Here is a 15973-nt window from a genome sequence, read left to right as displayed (position 1 = left end):
TACATTTGTAGTCAGAACTGTGTTGCTTTCCCGTACAGGCTTCTACAATGATTACACTCAGGTGTAGAGGCACCAGCCATTATTTTGGAGGAAAATAGTGAAGTTTTCTTTATTGGGTCTCATGGTAGGAAACCAAATAAAAGTTGCAATCTAGACCATTTATAAATTAAGGACCCTGCAACATATACAAAGTGTTTATTCATGTGCTTATACATATACCGTAAAACCAGTGGCAATTAGCTACACAGATGATCTCTGCAGTTTAAGCATCAAGTTTCAATTCTCTCCCGCAGCTCAGTAGTGCAGGGCTGATGTCTCACAGACTTTTCTAGTGGAATGGTTCCAGAGTGTAAGGCTCCTGGACGTGGATGGTCCCTGCAAGAATGAATTCTTGGAATTAGCTCTGAATGAACAGACTAATTTTATAGTCATAGGCTATGCAAGACAGAAACATCTAACCTACAAATTAAACTTCATAGAATTGTGGAATGGCTTGGGTTGCAAGGGACCTTAAAGATCATCTAGTTCTAAGCCCTCTGCTATGGGCAGGGACAGCTTCCACCAGATCAGGTAGTGTACCTGAAGTGTCTGTAGCAATAAGCTGTGAGTGTGGAATATAAGGAATATAAAAACAATTAGATATTAAAAACTGACTGTTCTCTGTGCCTGCTAATTTCAAAGTTTTCAAACTGTCATTTCAGGCTTTTTCCAGTCTTACAGAAGTTTCATATTATGTAACTTGATGTTTCTCTTTATCTGATCTGTCATACCAGATACAGACAGAAGTGGAGGATGAAAAATGCTGAATATATATTGCATACAGAGAAAAGGGGGATTTGGGAATTAAAACCAATCACAACTCCAAGATTTAAGTTTTGTGTTTTCCCTAATTAAAATGTAATATTTGATCTGTTATGGTGAACATTTTTTTCAGTGATTTATGACACTGAGATTGATAAAAGTCAGAGTCTATGTATCCCACAATTCCATTAATTACGTTTCACTATATTACTCCTAGTTTGTTTTAAAGAGTTCCTTAAGTGATATCTTACTGTTAGAACCAAATCACAAATGAAATAAGAGCAAATATATTAAAGGCCTGATTTTATTCAAGCAAGTGGAAGACTACTCCCATTAGTAACAGGATTGCATCTGCTCTCAAAGCAATCTGCATAGCTAAGTCTTTGGTCTCCCAGTTTTTACATTAACTAATCATACTTTAATGAGAAGTTAGAGATGCTTTGCTTTGTGTACAAGGAGAGGACAGTGGCTGTTGCATACTCTGACTTTAGTAAGATGTTTAACACAGTCTCCTGGAGACTCATTGTCACAATGTTGGTGAGTTATGAGCTGAATCAGCAGTCACTGAGTGAAAAATTGACAGGACTGCTGGTCTATAGTTGGTGTGATCTGTGGTACAATGTCCAGCTGGCAGCCAGAATGCACTGATGTTGCATGGGAAGCAATCCTGTGGATAGCACCAGAGTAGAGCATACCAGCATTTTATAATGTTAGACTAAATGGAGGTCAGTCCTAAACTAAATTATGTCATGATTTCATGTAAAACTAAAATAACCACTGTAGTGATGCACAAAAGCACAGGTTCAAGACAAGAGCATAACAAAATTTATATCACTAATGTCATCAGTAGCTGCAGCAAGAGTGCTCTGTGTTACAGACTGAATTTTCAGTGTTGCAGTTTCACATTTGTGCTTAAGGACAGCCAGTGAGCAAGTGTCTGTATAAAGCAGTTTCTAAAACTGCTGCCCTGACACTTTCTTCATCAGTAGAAAGATTCCAGTTTCTACCAGCTGAGTGTGGACAGTGGGAGTCTTGCTTCAGCCTGTGTTGGTGTTTGCCCCAGTTCACTACATGCAATTTTACATGTGGCTTTTGACCAAAATTGCACCACTGGTTTCTTCTGTGAGATTTCATATGCAAACACTACCTGGCATTGCTGAATTCCACTTTCTTTCTTCAAGTCCCAGAATTTTCCCATGCCTTCCTCCTATTACAAGCTCTTGCTGTCATAAATTAGCTTTTCTTTCCCCCATTCCCTGTAAAGGGTGGACAGTCTTTGTACTTCTAAGCCTACACACTGCCAACACCATAAGTGTCTGAGTGCCAGAAATTGCAAAGAACTGTGAAAGCAGGGAACTCTGAAACAAATATCAGATATAGATGATAACAGTGGCTTCCTGACACTGCAAAACTCCACTGCATTATGGAATTATGCTTTAATCAGACCTTAGTCTCAGCCAGCAGTCCATGCAGAATCCATGGTGCTGTGCTACTTGTCAGTGGTGGGATGCAACAGTGTTAGGTGGGCTGCACAGTACCTCAAAAGCTATACTGTGTCTTCTTTTCTTTTACATCACATCAAAACTGATCAGAGAATTAGCTCTAAAGCAGACTAGGACTCTAGCAGTTCAGGAAAATAAGCAAAGAAACTTATTTTTCTCTCTTCACAAGAATCCCTAATCCCTACCTTTTCAGTGAAAGCTCTCTGCTCTGCTGTTGATTCACCTAGCATTCTCCAAACCCTAACAAGCAAAAGGAGTCCAAATGAAAGGATAAGATAAAGTCTGGCTTTAACTAAAAATGTAATTTAGGTATTTTGGGGCCTCAGCACTAATTGTTTAATCTTGTCATTCTTTTTGTTGTATTAAATTATTTCTAAATATAGATGTAAAAAGGTAGCAAAACTAATTTAATTAGTTGGGTCTATTAGTATCAGTCCTTTAATAATAATGTAAAATGGAAATGCTGTATCTTTAGGAACTTTGCAGGCAATTTTGCTTCTTTGATGTCATAATATAGAAGAAGTATATGTCAGCAGTTCTGTGCTTCTGCAAGCACACAATCTGGTTTTGATTCTCACAGGGTGGATCTTGCAGGTCTGTTTATTCCTAACTTTCACAGTTTGTGAAGAGGACAGCACTTGAACTTGCCAGTATACAGGAACTGTGATTTTCCTGTTTGTTTGTTTGTTTGTTTGTTTTATTGTGAGAGGAGGATGGATTGATGGTATGGAGTGGAGAGGTTTGAAGAATGAATTGACTTTGAAGTGCAAATTTCAGGATATCCGCTGTTTAGGTGCCAAAAACTTGGATCTGTAGAACACTTTTCAGATGCTGATTGCATTACACTACTTGGCTCTGACACACATATTTTTGCAGGGGAAGTATGGACATAGCTTAAGGGATACAGAGTTTTTTATCAGCAGCAAAAGTAGAGTGGCCCACTATACCATGGCAGAGGCATTTTATTCGGGTGACAAAAACCCTCAAAGATACTGTAGCTACATTGAGACTTAAAGTTATCCTTTTTTACCTGACAGGTAGCTGACAACTGTCAGTGATTAGAGCGTGTATTAAAGAAATCAACAAGGGGATTGTAGCATCCTTGCTTGTTTTGAGGGTTCATTTTGTTCTGAAAAAAGATCTTTAATACAATTAGTGGAGAAAATGCATCTTCTGTGAGAAAAGATTCTTAAGAATTGTTACATACATAGTTACTGACCAATAAAATCAGGTATTTTCCCAAAGGAAGAAGTTGAAAATTTCTGTCATTACAGTCAGTGGTGGTAAGTCCTCATAATTTTAGTGGAAAATTATTCCTTCTTAACTGGTGGTAATTATTTTTTTAAACATTTGTCTCTTGGCAAGTTCAGTGTTACTAGCCTCTGTGCCTCTGTTGAAGGATTATTGGTCCGTCTATCTGTTAAATAGAGCTACACCTTTTTCCCTTCTACTTCTTCTTTGCTTTTTTGGTTTGGTTTGGGTTTTTTAAGTCTGTCAAGCTGCTGATGTAATTAAGGTTTGGAAAGAAGAGAGGGTGTGGGTGCCTGAAAATGTTAAAGACAGGTTAATTCTAAACATGGCTTTGCATGTTGATATTTCCCAGTTAACAATCAGCTTCATAGTGGATTTCTCTTGAATCTTTGCCATGATATACTGCCAGCAGATGGGAGTGGTGAAAAATACTGGGAAGACCAGTGACTGCTAAAATAACACATAATAGTGGTGCTGTCATCACCTATTGCCACAACATAGAATTCAACAAAAAGTGCATGCAGTAGAAGACCTTAGAATATTTGACATCACTGTGTATATGGGTCACACTCAAGAAAATAATTGATATTTTTTTATTCTATCCACAGGTACTTGATAATTGATCATTGTGTTTTAGCTGACACCAAGAATCTGGTTCCTTCTAGTATACATACAGAACTTCTCTGAAATATTAAGAAAATGCTTCCATTTCAGTAAGCAGGGGATTCAGTCCTGAATATATTAATATATAAAGCAGTTGTTGTAGGACTCATCTTGTAATTGGGATGAATTTTGTATTTTAATCCTATATTAAATGTTCTTAATACTGGTGAAGAAGAAAAAGAAAGATGCATCTAGGTTTTTGATCTTTTTGCAGAACTGCATGTATTACAATACTACTTCGTTTGAATACATAAAGTTTGAGTATATTTTTCTAAGATATCTTTTGGAATTTAATCCTGTCTCCATTATAGAAAAAAAAAAAAAAAAAGGTTAAAACTTCAGTGGAAATTTTGGACAGCAGAAAAATCAAAGATCAGTTTTGGGTTAGTTTTTTTCTGTACTGCAGAAATATTCAATTTCTAGTTACCTGTGTAAAGTATGAGGAAATTGCTGAGCAATGCTTGCAAATGAGTACAAATTTCTTAATGAAAACCCAAACCTTAAACTGGAGATATATCAACTTGCTTTTGAAAGTAGCATGTTCTTTTGTCAATGTATAATGTTACAACTACTGAAATAGACAAAAACCTCAACAAAAATGTATATTAAAATCTGAGGAATATTCAAAAACTGTGTGAAAATGTAAAGTTTTGGAGCATTAATGTTTGCTTTCCTAAAAAAATTAAATATTATTTTAGGTGTGTAAAAGATTAAAAATCTCTGTTGTGAAAATTTTTTTAGTAGTCTAAGTTATAGCAGTTGAAATGGGAGAAAACATTGTCTTAAATTTGCTTTTAAGTAGTATTCATTGTTCAACATTATAAAGAGTCTGTTTTAAGGAAATTTTTCAGTAGCCATCTGGAAGGGACATAGAACATTTTTACAGTATTAGTTTACCTATCCTTTTGGTTTATAAATCTGTCCAGTGGGTAGGGAACTGAAGGTATTTGAGGTTTTCATAAAAATTTTATAAAACCTTATCAGCCACGGATCATTTGCATCACAGCAAATGGAAAAAATCATGGATTGTTCAGTATATATTGCAGCAACTAGTGGAGAGTTTGGAAAAAGCTCTTCAGCTATCTTGATGGGAACCAAAACTTATTTTCTCAAGTCATTCAAATACAGATTAGCAAAGAGTGCTAGAAAGCCACTTTACAAAACTAAAATTAACAGAGTTTGATATGTTAAGGTGCAGCAATTGTTCAAACCTATATGTCATTATAAACTAATTCTGGAATCTTTGCTTTTTTTTGTGGTCAGTTGTCTCATTTTCCAGGCAATGGCCATTCAGTACTTAGCCTGATGAAAAGTTAGCTATTATTTTTGCCAAATTTCATCTGTTTTCATATAAAATCACTGATTTGAAACATATGTTTATGGTCATAAGTAGTGTTTTGCACCATCTATTTTGTCTAAAATATTACTCATAGATCTTGAACAAAAGGAAGTTTGCAAACAGGAATTACTCCTCCTTGATATTTCTGAAACATTTCTGCTCATTAAAGCAGGAAATTGAAGCCATTGAAATTTAGTGAAGAAAATGAGAAAGACCTCATCCTAGGATAGCTGCTCACATTGTGCCTGCATGGTTCCCCCCAGAGTAAGACCACTGACAATATATTTTTAGTACTTCTGTTTATTTGTAGTATTGTTCACTTCAGCAGCCATTCCAAAGCCAACAGCTCTAATGCTCTCAAGTAGTTCTATGTCTTGCATGTATATTTTAACCAAAATTTTTATGGCTTTTTTAGCTCTTTAGATACTTTTACCCAGAAGAATTAGTTTTGTTGGTTCAGAAGAAAAATATTTTTTTATTCTACATTATGTAAGTACTTTGTAATGGTAATATTTTAGGACCATTCCTATTCCTGCAGTTAGGTTTGTCTTTGGGCAGTCTGTTTCTTTGACAGTTTTTAGAATTCCAGGAATGTCCCAGTCAAGGGTGATATATTTTCAGTGTAATGTGGACTAGTACATGGAAAATTACCACTATCCATATTACACATTCAGCATTACTATGCATATCTCTATTTGCTGTCTTCACCTGAACTGAAACTGGTACTATCATTTCATTATTCATTCATCTGTGTACTTCAAAATGTCTTTATACTGGTGGTAAAAAACATGAAAAAAAAATCCACATCTTGCTAAAAACTGTTCAGTTATTCTTAACTTTAGGAATTATGGGACAAAAGTAAGCAAGTTTAATTGGGTTTTAAGTTCTCTGATTTTATTTATTCATGCGTGTTTCTCCTTTAGTTATATATGGAAATAGATTTGACTCCTGGCTTAAATCAAATCTTTTAAATGAGAGAGGAGAGATGCATGCCTTTGTAATAAATGATGAATAAGTTGTCAGCTGTATGCTGAGAGAAGCACTATGTGCAGGACTTGTACACCCTGTACTAGAAAAGAACTTTATGAGAGTAAGGTTGGGTTGTAACAGGAATCCCTCAAGCTTCGTAGTCTTGGGGAGAAAGTTACTTCTGTATAGTGCTCCTAGTAGAGTCTTTTCTTGAAGAATAAGGCTTCCAGATACACCTGCTAGCTGATCTACATTCTTTGAGGCAGGTTATTTGGTTGTTTACATACCTCTCCACAAATGCCTTGGAAGGTGTGCTAACTTGTTTAGAGATGTGATTAGCTAGAAGTTTCCTTCGGAAGCCCGAAAGGTTGGAATTTTGAAAAAAAAAAAAAGAATAACATTATAAATTGTTTTTACATACATAGAAAAGATTAAAAGGGATAGTTTAGACAACAGAATCAATTTTTGAAACCCTCCTACTTTGTATATATCTTTTTTATATTCTTCTGTTAGCTAATCCTTTGTGAAAGGGCCTAATCCAAAACCCAGGCAATTTGAAGATGTCCATCTGAGCAGGTTAATATAATGACTTGTGTGATCAAGTACCAATAACTTGAGTCATTTAACATACACTCCAGCTGCTGTGTTAAACAGCTTTTTTTATTCCATGAGGGCCTTAGCTTGATGATACAAGCTTTCAGTGCACCCTGACTACAAGGCTGTAATGTACACAAACTGCCTATTGGTCCTGCGGCAGCTTTCAAAATCCTACTGAATATTGGTGTACATGCTGTGCAAAGTAGAGGTAAAAAAGGAAAAGCATGTGACTTCTTTTACAGTGAAGCTCCTGCAGGAGAACTTTGTGTCCTAGCCAAAGAGGCACGTGTTTGGCTTTCCTTTCTCTATAGGACTCCTTGCTGTGTGAAATTTATTCACTGCAATGGTGAGCAGTACACAGAGAACCATAAATAGCTAATCTAAGCTGAGGATCAAGTCCATTGACATTCCAAATTCTGAGCAATTTGTAGCTTTTGCAGATAAATCCAAAATACTAATGCCTCAGGTGGTATTTCAATAGTGAGACCAAATTTTTTTTCGAAGATTTGTATCTCATATTTTAATTTGTATTTTGTTGAAACTCTTGTAATGATCCTTAAGGACAGGTCAGAAGGCCTATAGACTGATGAATGTGTGACAAAGAGGCTATAAAGGATCTGGTCAGATGTAGCTAATTAAAGGTAAATGAAGGACAGCTGCTTTTTATGTTGCCAGCACATCTTTGATCTGCTCTACCCCTCAGACCTCTCTGGGCAAGGTAGTTAAATACAAACTAGGAGGCCTATTTTAAAGACATTAAAACCCTCCAGGGCAATCGAGTGACAGTCCAAGCAGCCATAAGCTGTTTGCTTTATTCATTAGAGAACTTTAAATATGTCAAGAAATAAAATAATGTCCGTGCTCTTAGATCAGCATTAGCAATGAAGATTACAACAGCTCTGGGACGTATGAATGGGCAAACTTCTTATGAAAACAAGTTTACTGAGGAGCATTTTACTTCTAGCAGCAACAAAAATATCAGTTACACATTGTTGTTGCAGGAATATTGATTCAATATGCATTGAAATATCTGAAGCTGTAGTGGCACAAACATCATGTAACCCAGCACTGACCTCAGTGGTCCCTTCAGTCATGGGTTGAGAAACTTCCATTTCAGACACACATGAAGGAAAGAATATGTCATATCTGAATGACATAACAGCCTGTAATACTTGCTGAAAAATTTATGGAGAACTTGCACAATATATATATAGCCTTTCACTTGTGTCTAGAGACTCGGATACTGAAGTTTGTAAACTGCAAGTGTTTATTTTATAACACAAAGTTTTAGTGCTAATACAGCATCAGAAAGACTAACTAAAGAAGAAAATCAGTTAGCTGTATAAACAACTTTTTATTGCTAGTCATTTTGGAAAAAGTGACTTTGCACAGAAGTATTTTTGACAACTCAGTGTATTTTTAAAAAATTGTTTGATATCTTAATGTTTTTATTACTATTTTAAAATAGGAATTTTAATGATAGTTTAAATTAATCAAATTCCTGTGATATTCTAAGTGGTAAATTCTGGTGATCCATGCTATATTGCCTCAATAAAATTTAAGAACTTGTGGAAAATATTTGCTTTTTTTAATGTTGTGTTCTGTGTTTTGCTCCATGATATTTTGTGTCAGTACCTAAATGTCACCTTGTTTGATTGCATGATCAAACTCTCCATACTATTCAGCCTCACTGGAACAGCTTTGGTATTTAAAATCAGGTAAATGTGTGAAGAGTCTAGAATTCTAGAACTGTATTTTTGACTGCGTCATAAATGCAAATTTTGTGGGTCTTACCATACGAAGAATATTTCTACATAGCATTTTGCCCCATAAAGGCTCTGTGTGAGTAGTGCAGTAGGAAGTGCATCCCTGTGAAAGCAGTATATGCTATTGGAGTCTGGAAAAACCTTTCTTCCAAAGATATGTAGCTCCAGTAGAAGATTCTTTGTTACAAGCCACTGATTTTTGCTGGCTGATTTGACAATTCCTTCTAGTCTTACTATAAATATATTTAACTATAAATAATTTAAAATTAACTCTATCCCCCAAATTGTCATAGACTTCTCTAACGGCAGATATATCAGTCAAGCCATAGGCATGAGGTTAATCAAATTGGTAGACTGTGAAACAAGGACTTATTTTTTTCGTTTTAAAGTACATAGCAAATCAAATTAAACTGGAAAGATGGCCTTTGTTATTACTTAGTACTTAGAGAATATAAATGAGAATTGAGCAGTTTAAGTGAAGCATGTTAAGGGATTCACAGAGCTGTGTTCTAGGCAACAGTAGGTATAAAGATGTGGTTATTGCTGGCAGCATGAGCATGATTTCCTGATTTGGCTGATTGTGCCTTGAAAGCAAACTATGAATAAATTTGTGCTAAATTTAGAGCAGTTTGCATGCTTGCTTTGAACATTAAACCTAGATATCTTTTTTACCACAGAGACAAGAAATACACTGATAAAATATTGCAGAATTCTGCTAAATGTAAGTTAGGTAGACATTGTTGATTGAGAGCCCATGGTTTTGATGAGCATATTTACAGCTGTCCCACTCACACTGAATCAATGTGTATCAGCTTGGCTGTGTGTTAGACTGAAAAAATGTCTATACTATGGTAGAACTACTGTAAAAGGGAATTGCAATTGCTTGATAGCACCATTTGTCACCAGTCTAAAGATCCAATAAAAATAAGTCAGAACAAAGGATCTAAAATATAAGAAAAATCTCAGGGGGATTTATTTTTTTCATTTTTCCAACAAAGTTCCCGAGGCAAGACAAACACTTTCTCAATGTGTTCTTTATTGACAGATGTTGAATTTTAAATATAGTTTTATCATTACTATAATAACCTCTCAGCACTTGCATATGCATGTATTATCTCAAGGTGGAATTTGCCCTTCCAAAGGTATAAAGCTTTGTCCACATGTGCCCAGGTATAGATTACAATTCAGGTTTGAGTATCTTTTATTCAGAGTATGACTATTTAAGAAGATGCATACCATTTTCTGTCTTTATTCACTTAATTGCTGTAACTCAATTTTCAAGCTCAGCAAAAATAATAGACTACAATTGCATTTGTTTTATATTTGCAGAACTGAAGTTTCCCATCTGGTAATAATGTTCTCTTTAGCTGGGCAGGCAGCAGTGAAATACAGCAGATATTAGCTAAGAATTGTGAGCACCAAAGATGAGCAGTTTGAACTTTCTGATGTGAGCATTGGGCATCAGCATGTTTCTAGCTAGGTCTGTGTATTTGGGCTTGGAGGCTGGAGGGGGTTATGGCTGACCAACAGCTGGTCTAGACAAAATGCTCCCTGAAACACTCATTTCCAGCTGCTGTCTTCCACACATCTAGGATTCTCCTGCCCTTGAGGAATCTTTACTTGAAACTCGAAGATTAAAATGTTTCATTGCTATCCTATATAACCAAGGAGCCATTATTATTTCAGCACAAGCTGAATTTCTTTCTTGGGGAGAGCTTCAAGAACACTGACCACTTTCAGCACAATAGGTATGGACCAAACAACAAAAATTCCCATCTGCTGCTGATGTCAAGGGTGGTTTGGTTTTCTTCTTTTTTTCAAAGCCAGGTAATCACTGTTCCCAGCCCTACTTTTGTGGATAACAATTCCAGATAGCAGTGCTACACTGACAGGTTGCATCTGTTAAGGAACACTGTTACCTAACAAGAAGTTGAGCATGACCCAGCTCCTCCTATAGACATGAAAAGGACTTCTTCTAAAATGTGTCAGTAAACCAACAGCTCCTCCTGGGATCCTCCTGTGATCAGCCAACACATTTTTAAACACAAACATCCTTGTCTACACTAAGGGAAAATCACATCCAACAACTTGTTTAATTAACATGTTTTCTAGTGTGTTTTCTCTGTGTAGACTAGGTCTCTGAGGAAAAATGACTCATGAATACAGCAATGCCATTATGGAGTACTTTTTGGAGTAACTTTCCATTTCTCCACAGCTTCTAAGGAAAGCATTGATTTGGCTCCTTACCTAAAATGTTAATTAATGTTTGTGAGGAGCTCCTGGGTACCATTAGTTAATCCCATACGGCATCACTAAATAGAATCCCGGGCAAGAGTTAAAATAAGTGTCACTTTCTTAAGTGAAGGCTAACAGGTAGATCTTTCTCAGCACAGTCTGTGCATGCTCTTGTAGAGTTTTCCTTGGAGCCTAGGTGACATGTACTACAACTGAGAAGGGCACAGTACGTGACTGGTTCCCTAGGGAAGGAGTGAGCCTTGGCTGCCCAGTGAAACTAACATTTTGTGGGCTTTTTGGAGGAAGGTGTACCCTTACAGAACAGGTAAAAACTTGGTGTGTCTATGAATATGAAGACAGATAGCCAGCTGATAGAAATTAACCTGTGCACAATTGACTGCAGGGAAGCTTTTTTTCCAGGCATTTATTTTTTATGAAATAGTGCTGTTACAATCAGGAAAAGAGTCCGTGCTTCATCTTGTCAAATTGAGTGTTTTAGCTAACAGAAAAGCATATTTAAGAGGAATTTGTCATTGTTTTTATTAGGATACAAGGATCAACACGAGATTCTTTCTGTCAGACTAATATTCTCAGAAGGAAATGAATAGTACGCATAAAATATTTATGATCATTTCGTACATTGTAACTATATCTATGTAAAAGCCAAAATAAATATCAACTGTTCCAGCTATACAATATGCAGTGCCTGATGTGTTTATTGCCACATTTTCTATGACCAGTCTCCTGTCTGTTGTGTTTCTCCAGTGACTGTGTTGTTCCAGGGAAATGAGTAACACAAGGGGAGGAGGGTGCATAATGGCTTCTGCACTGTAGGGGGTTGTCTGAACTAACACCTGGATCATGCTGTACACCTCTTGAGTCTGGGTTGAATCTGTGTTCGTGTACTATGCAGAAAACATGTAGAGGGTGAGCTGCTCAGGTTTCTTTGAAACAAATCAGTGTCTGTCACAGGCACTTCACACTTTTCAGTTCAGAGCTTTGAGGATCAATGAAATGCTGAAAATAAAAAGATCAGTCTTCTCCTAAGGAGTTCCAAAGCCCAAATGGTTCTGGTTTTATCTGTGTTATTTTGCAAGAACTGTTCACTAGATTTCATTCTTTTTCTTCCTATGCAGTGAATAGATGAAGTATGGAAACCCTTGCAGATATAAGGAGACCTATAATCCTGTGCTGCTGAAATCTCAAGCTTTCACATTTTGCCAGATGGATTGTTACAATTACAGCACATTTTAAACAGTGTCACAGTGTTCTCAAGCCATGTATGATTATTGATACGAGACCTGTGTGAATGATGGAATAGAGCAACAAAGAACAAAGGAACTGAAAATAGCCACTAGTCACCAAAGTGTTTGCATTGAAGAGATGTGTGTGAAGATTGCCAGTTTGAAATTCCAAGTGTGAATCTTGTAGAGGGAAAGGCAATGTAATCCATAATGGGAAACAATTTAAAGACAGAAGATATTATTTGGGAAAGGGAAAATGCTTTACTGAGGAGGGTCAGTTTGAGGGTCAGCATTTTCTGTCATTTTATTCTCTCCATGGGCTCAGTTACTGAGCAGAATGTTTTACATAATAGAATTCTGGACTCCCTTCCCGATTGTTGATATTCCACTTGTGTATGCTCAGAGCATGTCAATGATGACAGCTGGTTATTTCTTCAACACACAGATTTTGATTATGTCTTGTTTTATGGTTAGTATTTGGTTTTCATAGGGAATGTTTTCCCACCCAGAAGACAACAAATGTTGGATTGATCCAGTAATTGTTCTTTCCTATATTTCCTTTGGGCTCTTGTTCAGCTAGTTGGATCTGAGTTGTTTTAAGCATAATTAGGCCATCATAAATCACTCTGGGTTGGTTTGCATGTGACATCACCAAGGAGACCCAATGGGACGATTAGAGTATTTTTTCGGACAATGTATCTCTAACTATTTTAACTACTTTATCATGGAAATAAAGTTTGTAAACAGTAGTCTTTGCAGAGTGACAAGTTAAGATATATTGCACCCTGATAGAGCTGTTTACTAAATTAGATTTTCATAGTACTAATTGAATTTGTCACAAAGCTGATGAACATTAGCTAAAGAAAGGGCAATATATTTTATTTTATTGAGCACATCTCAGAGTGCTTGTAATTTGGTAGGGCCACCACACTTTCTGGGCAGGCTATCAAGTAGGATGTTGTAATGATTTGCATGACTACTATAGTAGATGGAAAAATGTAGCTTGTGTTTGTAGTTGTTCCATTAGTGTCTTGCACAGTGTGCAGTCCTTTGGTGCTCTTCAGAGAGCTGTGTCATAATCCCTGCATCTTTTGAAGAATTTGGTCTGGTGAAATCAAGTTACTATACATTGTTTAAAACCTGGTGTGTACTTATATGATGAGACAAAGGAAAGATTGAGAAAGGCAGATAACCAATAGAATCCTGAAGTTATCAAAACACAGCTCTTGCCAAGGACCTTGGAATTCATCTGATTCAGTTGCTGGAAAAATGCCTGAATTAAAAATTATCCTACGAGGACCAAGAAAATAGAGCCAAATTCTGGCACTCTACAGTTTTCTCCCAAAATGGTCATTAATGCTGCAAAAACAGAATAGGGTGAACAACCCTTGGCCCCATGCTTGGCCCCCTACTGTAGGGTCTATCTGCCAAAATAAGAATGAATAGAGGATCAAAAATGGGGAGAGGGGGAGAAGGTTGGAAAAAGAGAGCTTGGAAAAGGAGGGTGGTTGGAAAGAGAAAAACTCATAGGCTATGCCCCCTGCCAGCACTGAAATACTTGGTTGCAGCTCCACTCACAAAGCACCTGTTGGCAGCTGCTGGAGCAGTTTATAGACTTTGGGACAGTTCCCTTATGTGAAATGTGATATCATCTTATTTTAGTAAAATAGAAGCAATTAATGGACAATAATTACAATAATTACACTAATAAATATATCTGCACAGAAATAATGATGATAGTTTTTCCTTTCATTGAAAAAACTGCATTCTTTTTAATGAATCTCATTACCACTAATATTAATATCCTTTGGCTGATATCACCTATGTTGTCTTCCTTTTATCCAAAATTGAAAAAAAACCCATATGTTGCATGGAGTGAAAAGAAAGCACAGGAAAACAATGATCATAAATATTAACCTGATACTGTTTTTCAAGCTCAGCGGCAGAAAAGTAAGGATAGGAGCTATCTGGCAAATTTTATGTTTTTCAATCTTTATGCATTAAAGTATGATGATAGAAAATAATGAAAATTGTTTCTGTTAAATTAGAACTCAGAGCAAGTATTTTTTGTTAGGAACTCCATTTAAACATTTTAACATCACAAATTTTAATGCCAATTCCTATTAAAAACATTTAATGAAGAGTTTTAGCATTATAATCTAAAATCTCCTTCAGTTACTATCTCCAAAAGTTACTTCTGTTCATGTGCAAAAAGTTTTGCTGTTCTTTTTCATTTTATAAATAGCTTATTATTCCTTGGGATAACTATCTAACGGTTATCAATAATATATGTATTCAATATGTAAAGTGTATCAAGCAGAAGATAAATCATTATTTTTAAATGTAGGTATTTAATATAGGCTGAGCTAAAATCTATATTGCATTTATTGGCTTCATCTCCTTTGGCTATAATGAGAATCCTCCTTCTGCTAATTCTCTGCTTCAGTTTAAAAAGCTTACTTAGTAAGTATCTGTGTTACTCAGAAGGTTTGCATAAAGTTGAAATAAAAATTAGGTAATGTTTTGAAATTTAATGTTGTCTGATATAAACTTTAAGCCACATCCCCAGTTTTCCTGTTCTACCTGAAACACTAAACTTATTGGTTCTAAAATAATCAAAATGTGAAACTTCAAATCTCCTTCAGATTATATTCAATAAAAGAAGCTCAGGTTTCTGATACTGATTACATACTGCAGCATGTGGCACTCAGGCGGAGCCTGGTTCCTGCATGAAGCTCACCAAGAGCTTTTCTCCATCAAGTCTGTTAAAGAATAGGGCCAAAATGGAAATTCCATTAGTTCAATAGTTTTTTGTGTGCAATATTTCAAAATGTGATTTTCTCCTTGTGTTAATTTCAATACTTTTCTTAGAAAAAGAAAGTAGTTGAGTAGCCTAGCATGTAACAAACTGTATTAGAGGCTGCTAACTTTAGTAACACCTAAGCTCAGATGTGGTGGGTGCCATTAAAGGAAGAGGACAGGATGTGGAACTTCAGACAGTGACATCTGAAATAGGAGAGCATCTAGTGGAGCACAAGCATGTGCTTAATCTCAGTGGGACTGTATGTTATACATAAAGAAAGGAATTTTCAGGTATTTTAACTTGAAGAAGAATGCTTTCCTGAATCAAGAATTTTAAAAACTGAGCTCCAGATCACCAAAAAACACATTCTTTATTACAAAATCTTTGTAATTATTTTTGCAATAATCATAAACAAGTGCATTCAAACATTGTAATAAGTATAGTCTTCACAACCTGTTTCTTCATGATGTAGCATTGAATTATTACAGTGGGTAAAAAGCATGAGTGGACATTTAAGGGTCCTAATAACCAGGGAACATAAATTTCAAAGACATTGTGATTGTTATCTAGGACATTTATGTATATATTTTCTTGGCATTTCAAAGTCCTGTAAGATTTGTGTAGTAGATTTTATTATGTCTGCATATTTACTGATCTCTAAAATATACTTTCATAGCGATCCTGATAAATACATCTTTTTACTCTTTGTTTGCTCTTTGGAATGAGGCTGATATGCCAAATGGAAAGTAGAGTAGGCAAACCTAGAAATTTAACTAGAAAGTTCTCCCTGGGTTATGTATGGG

The 15973-nt window shown here is 35.9% G+C and overlaps 1 protein-coding gene across 2 annotated transcripts in view; it reads left to right on the top strand.

Moving 5' to 3' along the window:
* The window catches only part of SLC25A21 (solute carrier family 25 member 21), a 236920-nt gene that overhangs the window by 117579 nt on the left and 103368 nt on the right, over positions 1-15973 (top strand). The window lies entirely within an intron of this gene.

This window comes from Pseudopodoces humilis, chromosome 7, assembly GCF_049639895.1.
Source record: "Pseudopodoces humilis isolate 2021_Gansu_Grassland_sample_001 chromosome 7, ASM4963989v1, whole genome shotgun sequence".
Lineage (NCBI taxonomy): Eukaryota > Metazoa > Chordata > Aves > Passeriformes > Paridae > Pseudopodoces > Pseudopodoces humilis.
Note: the sequence above shows the minus strand (reverse complement) of the source record. Positions and strands in the feature narration are given on the sequence as shown.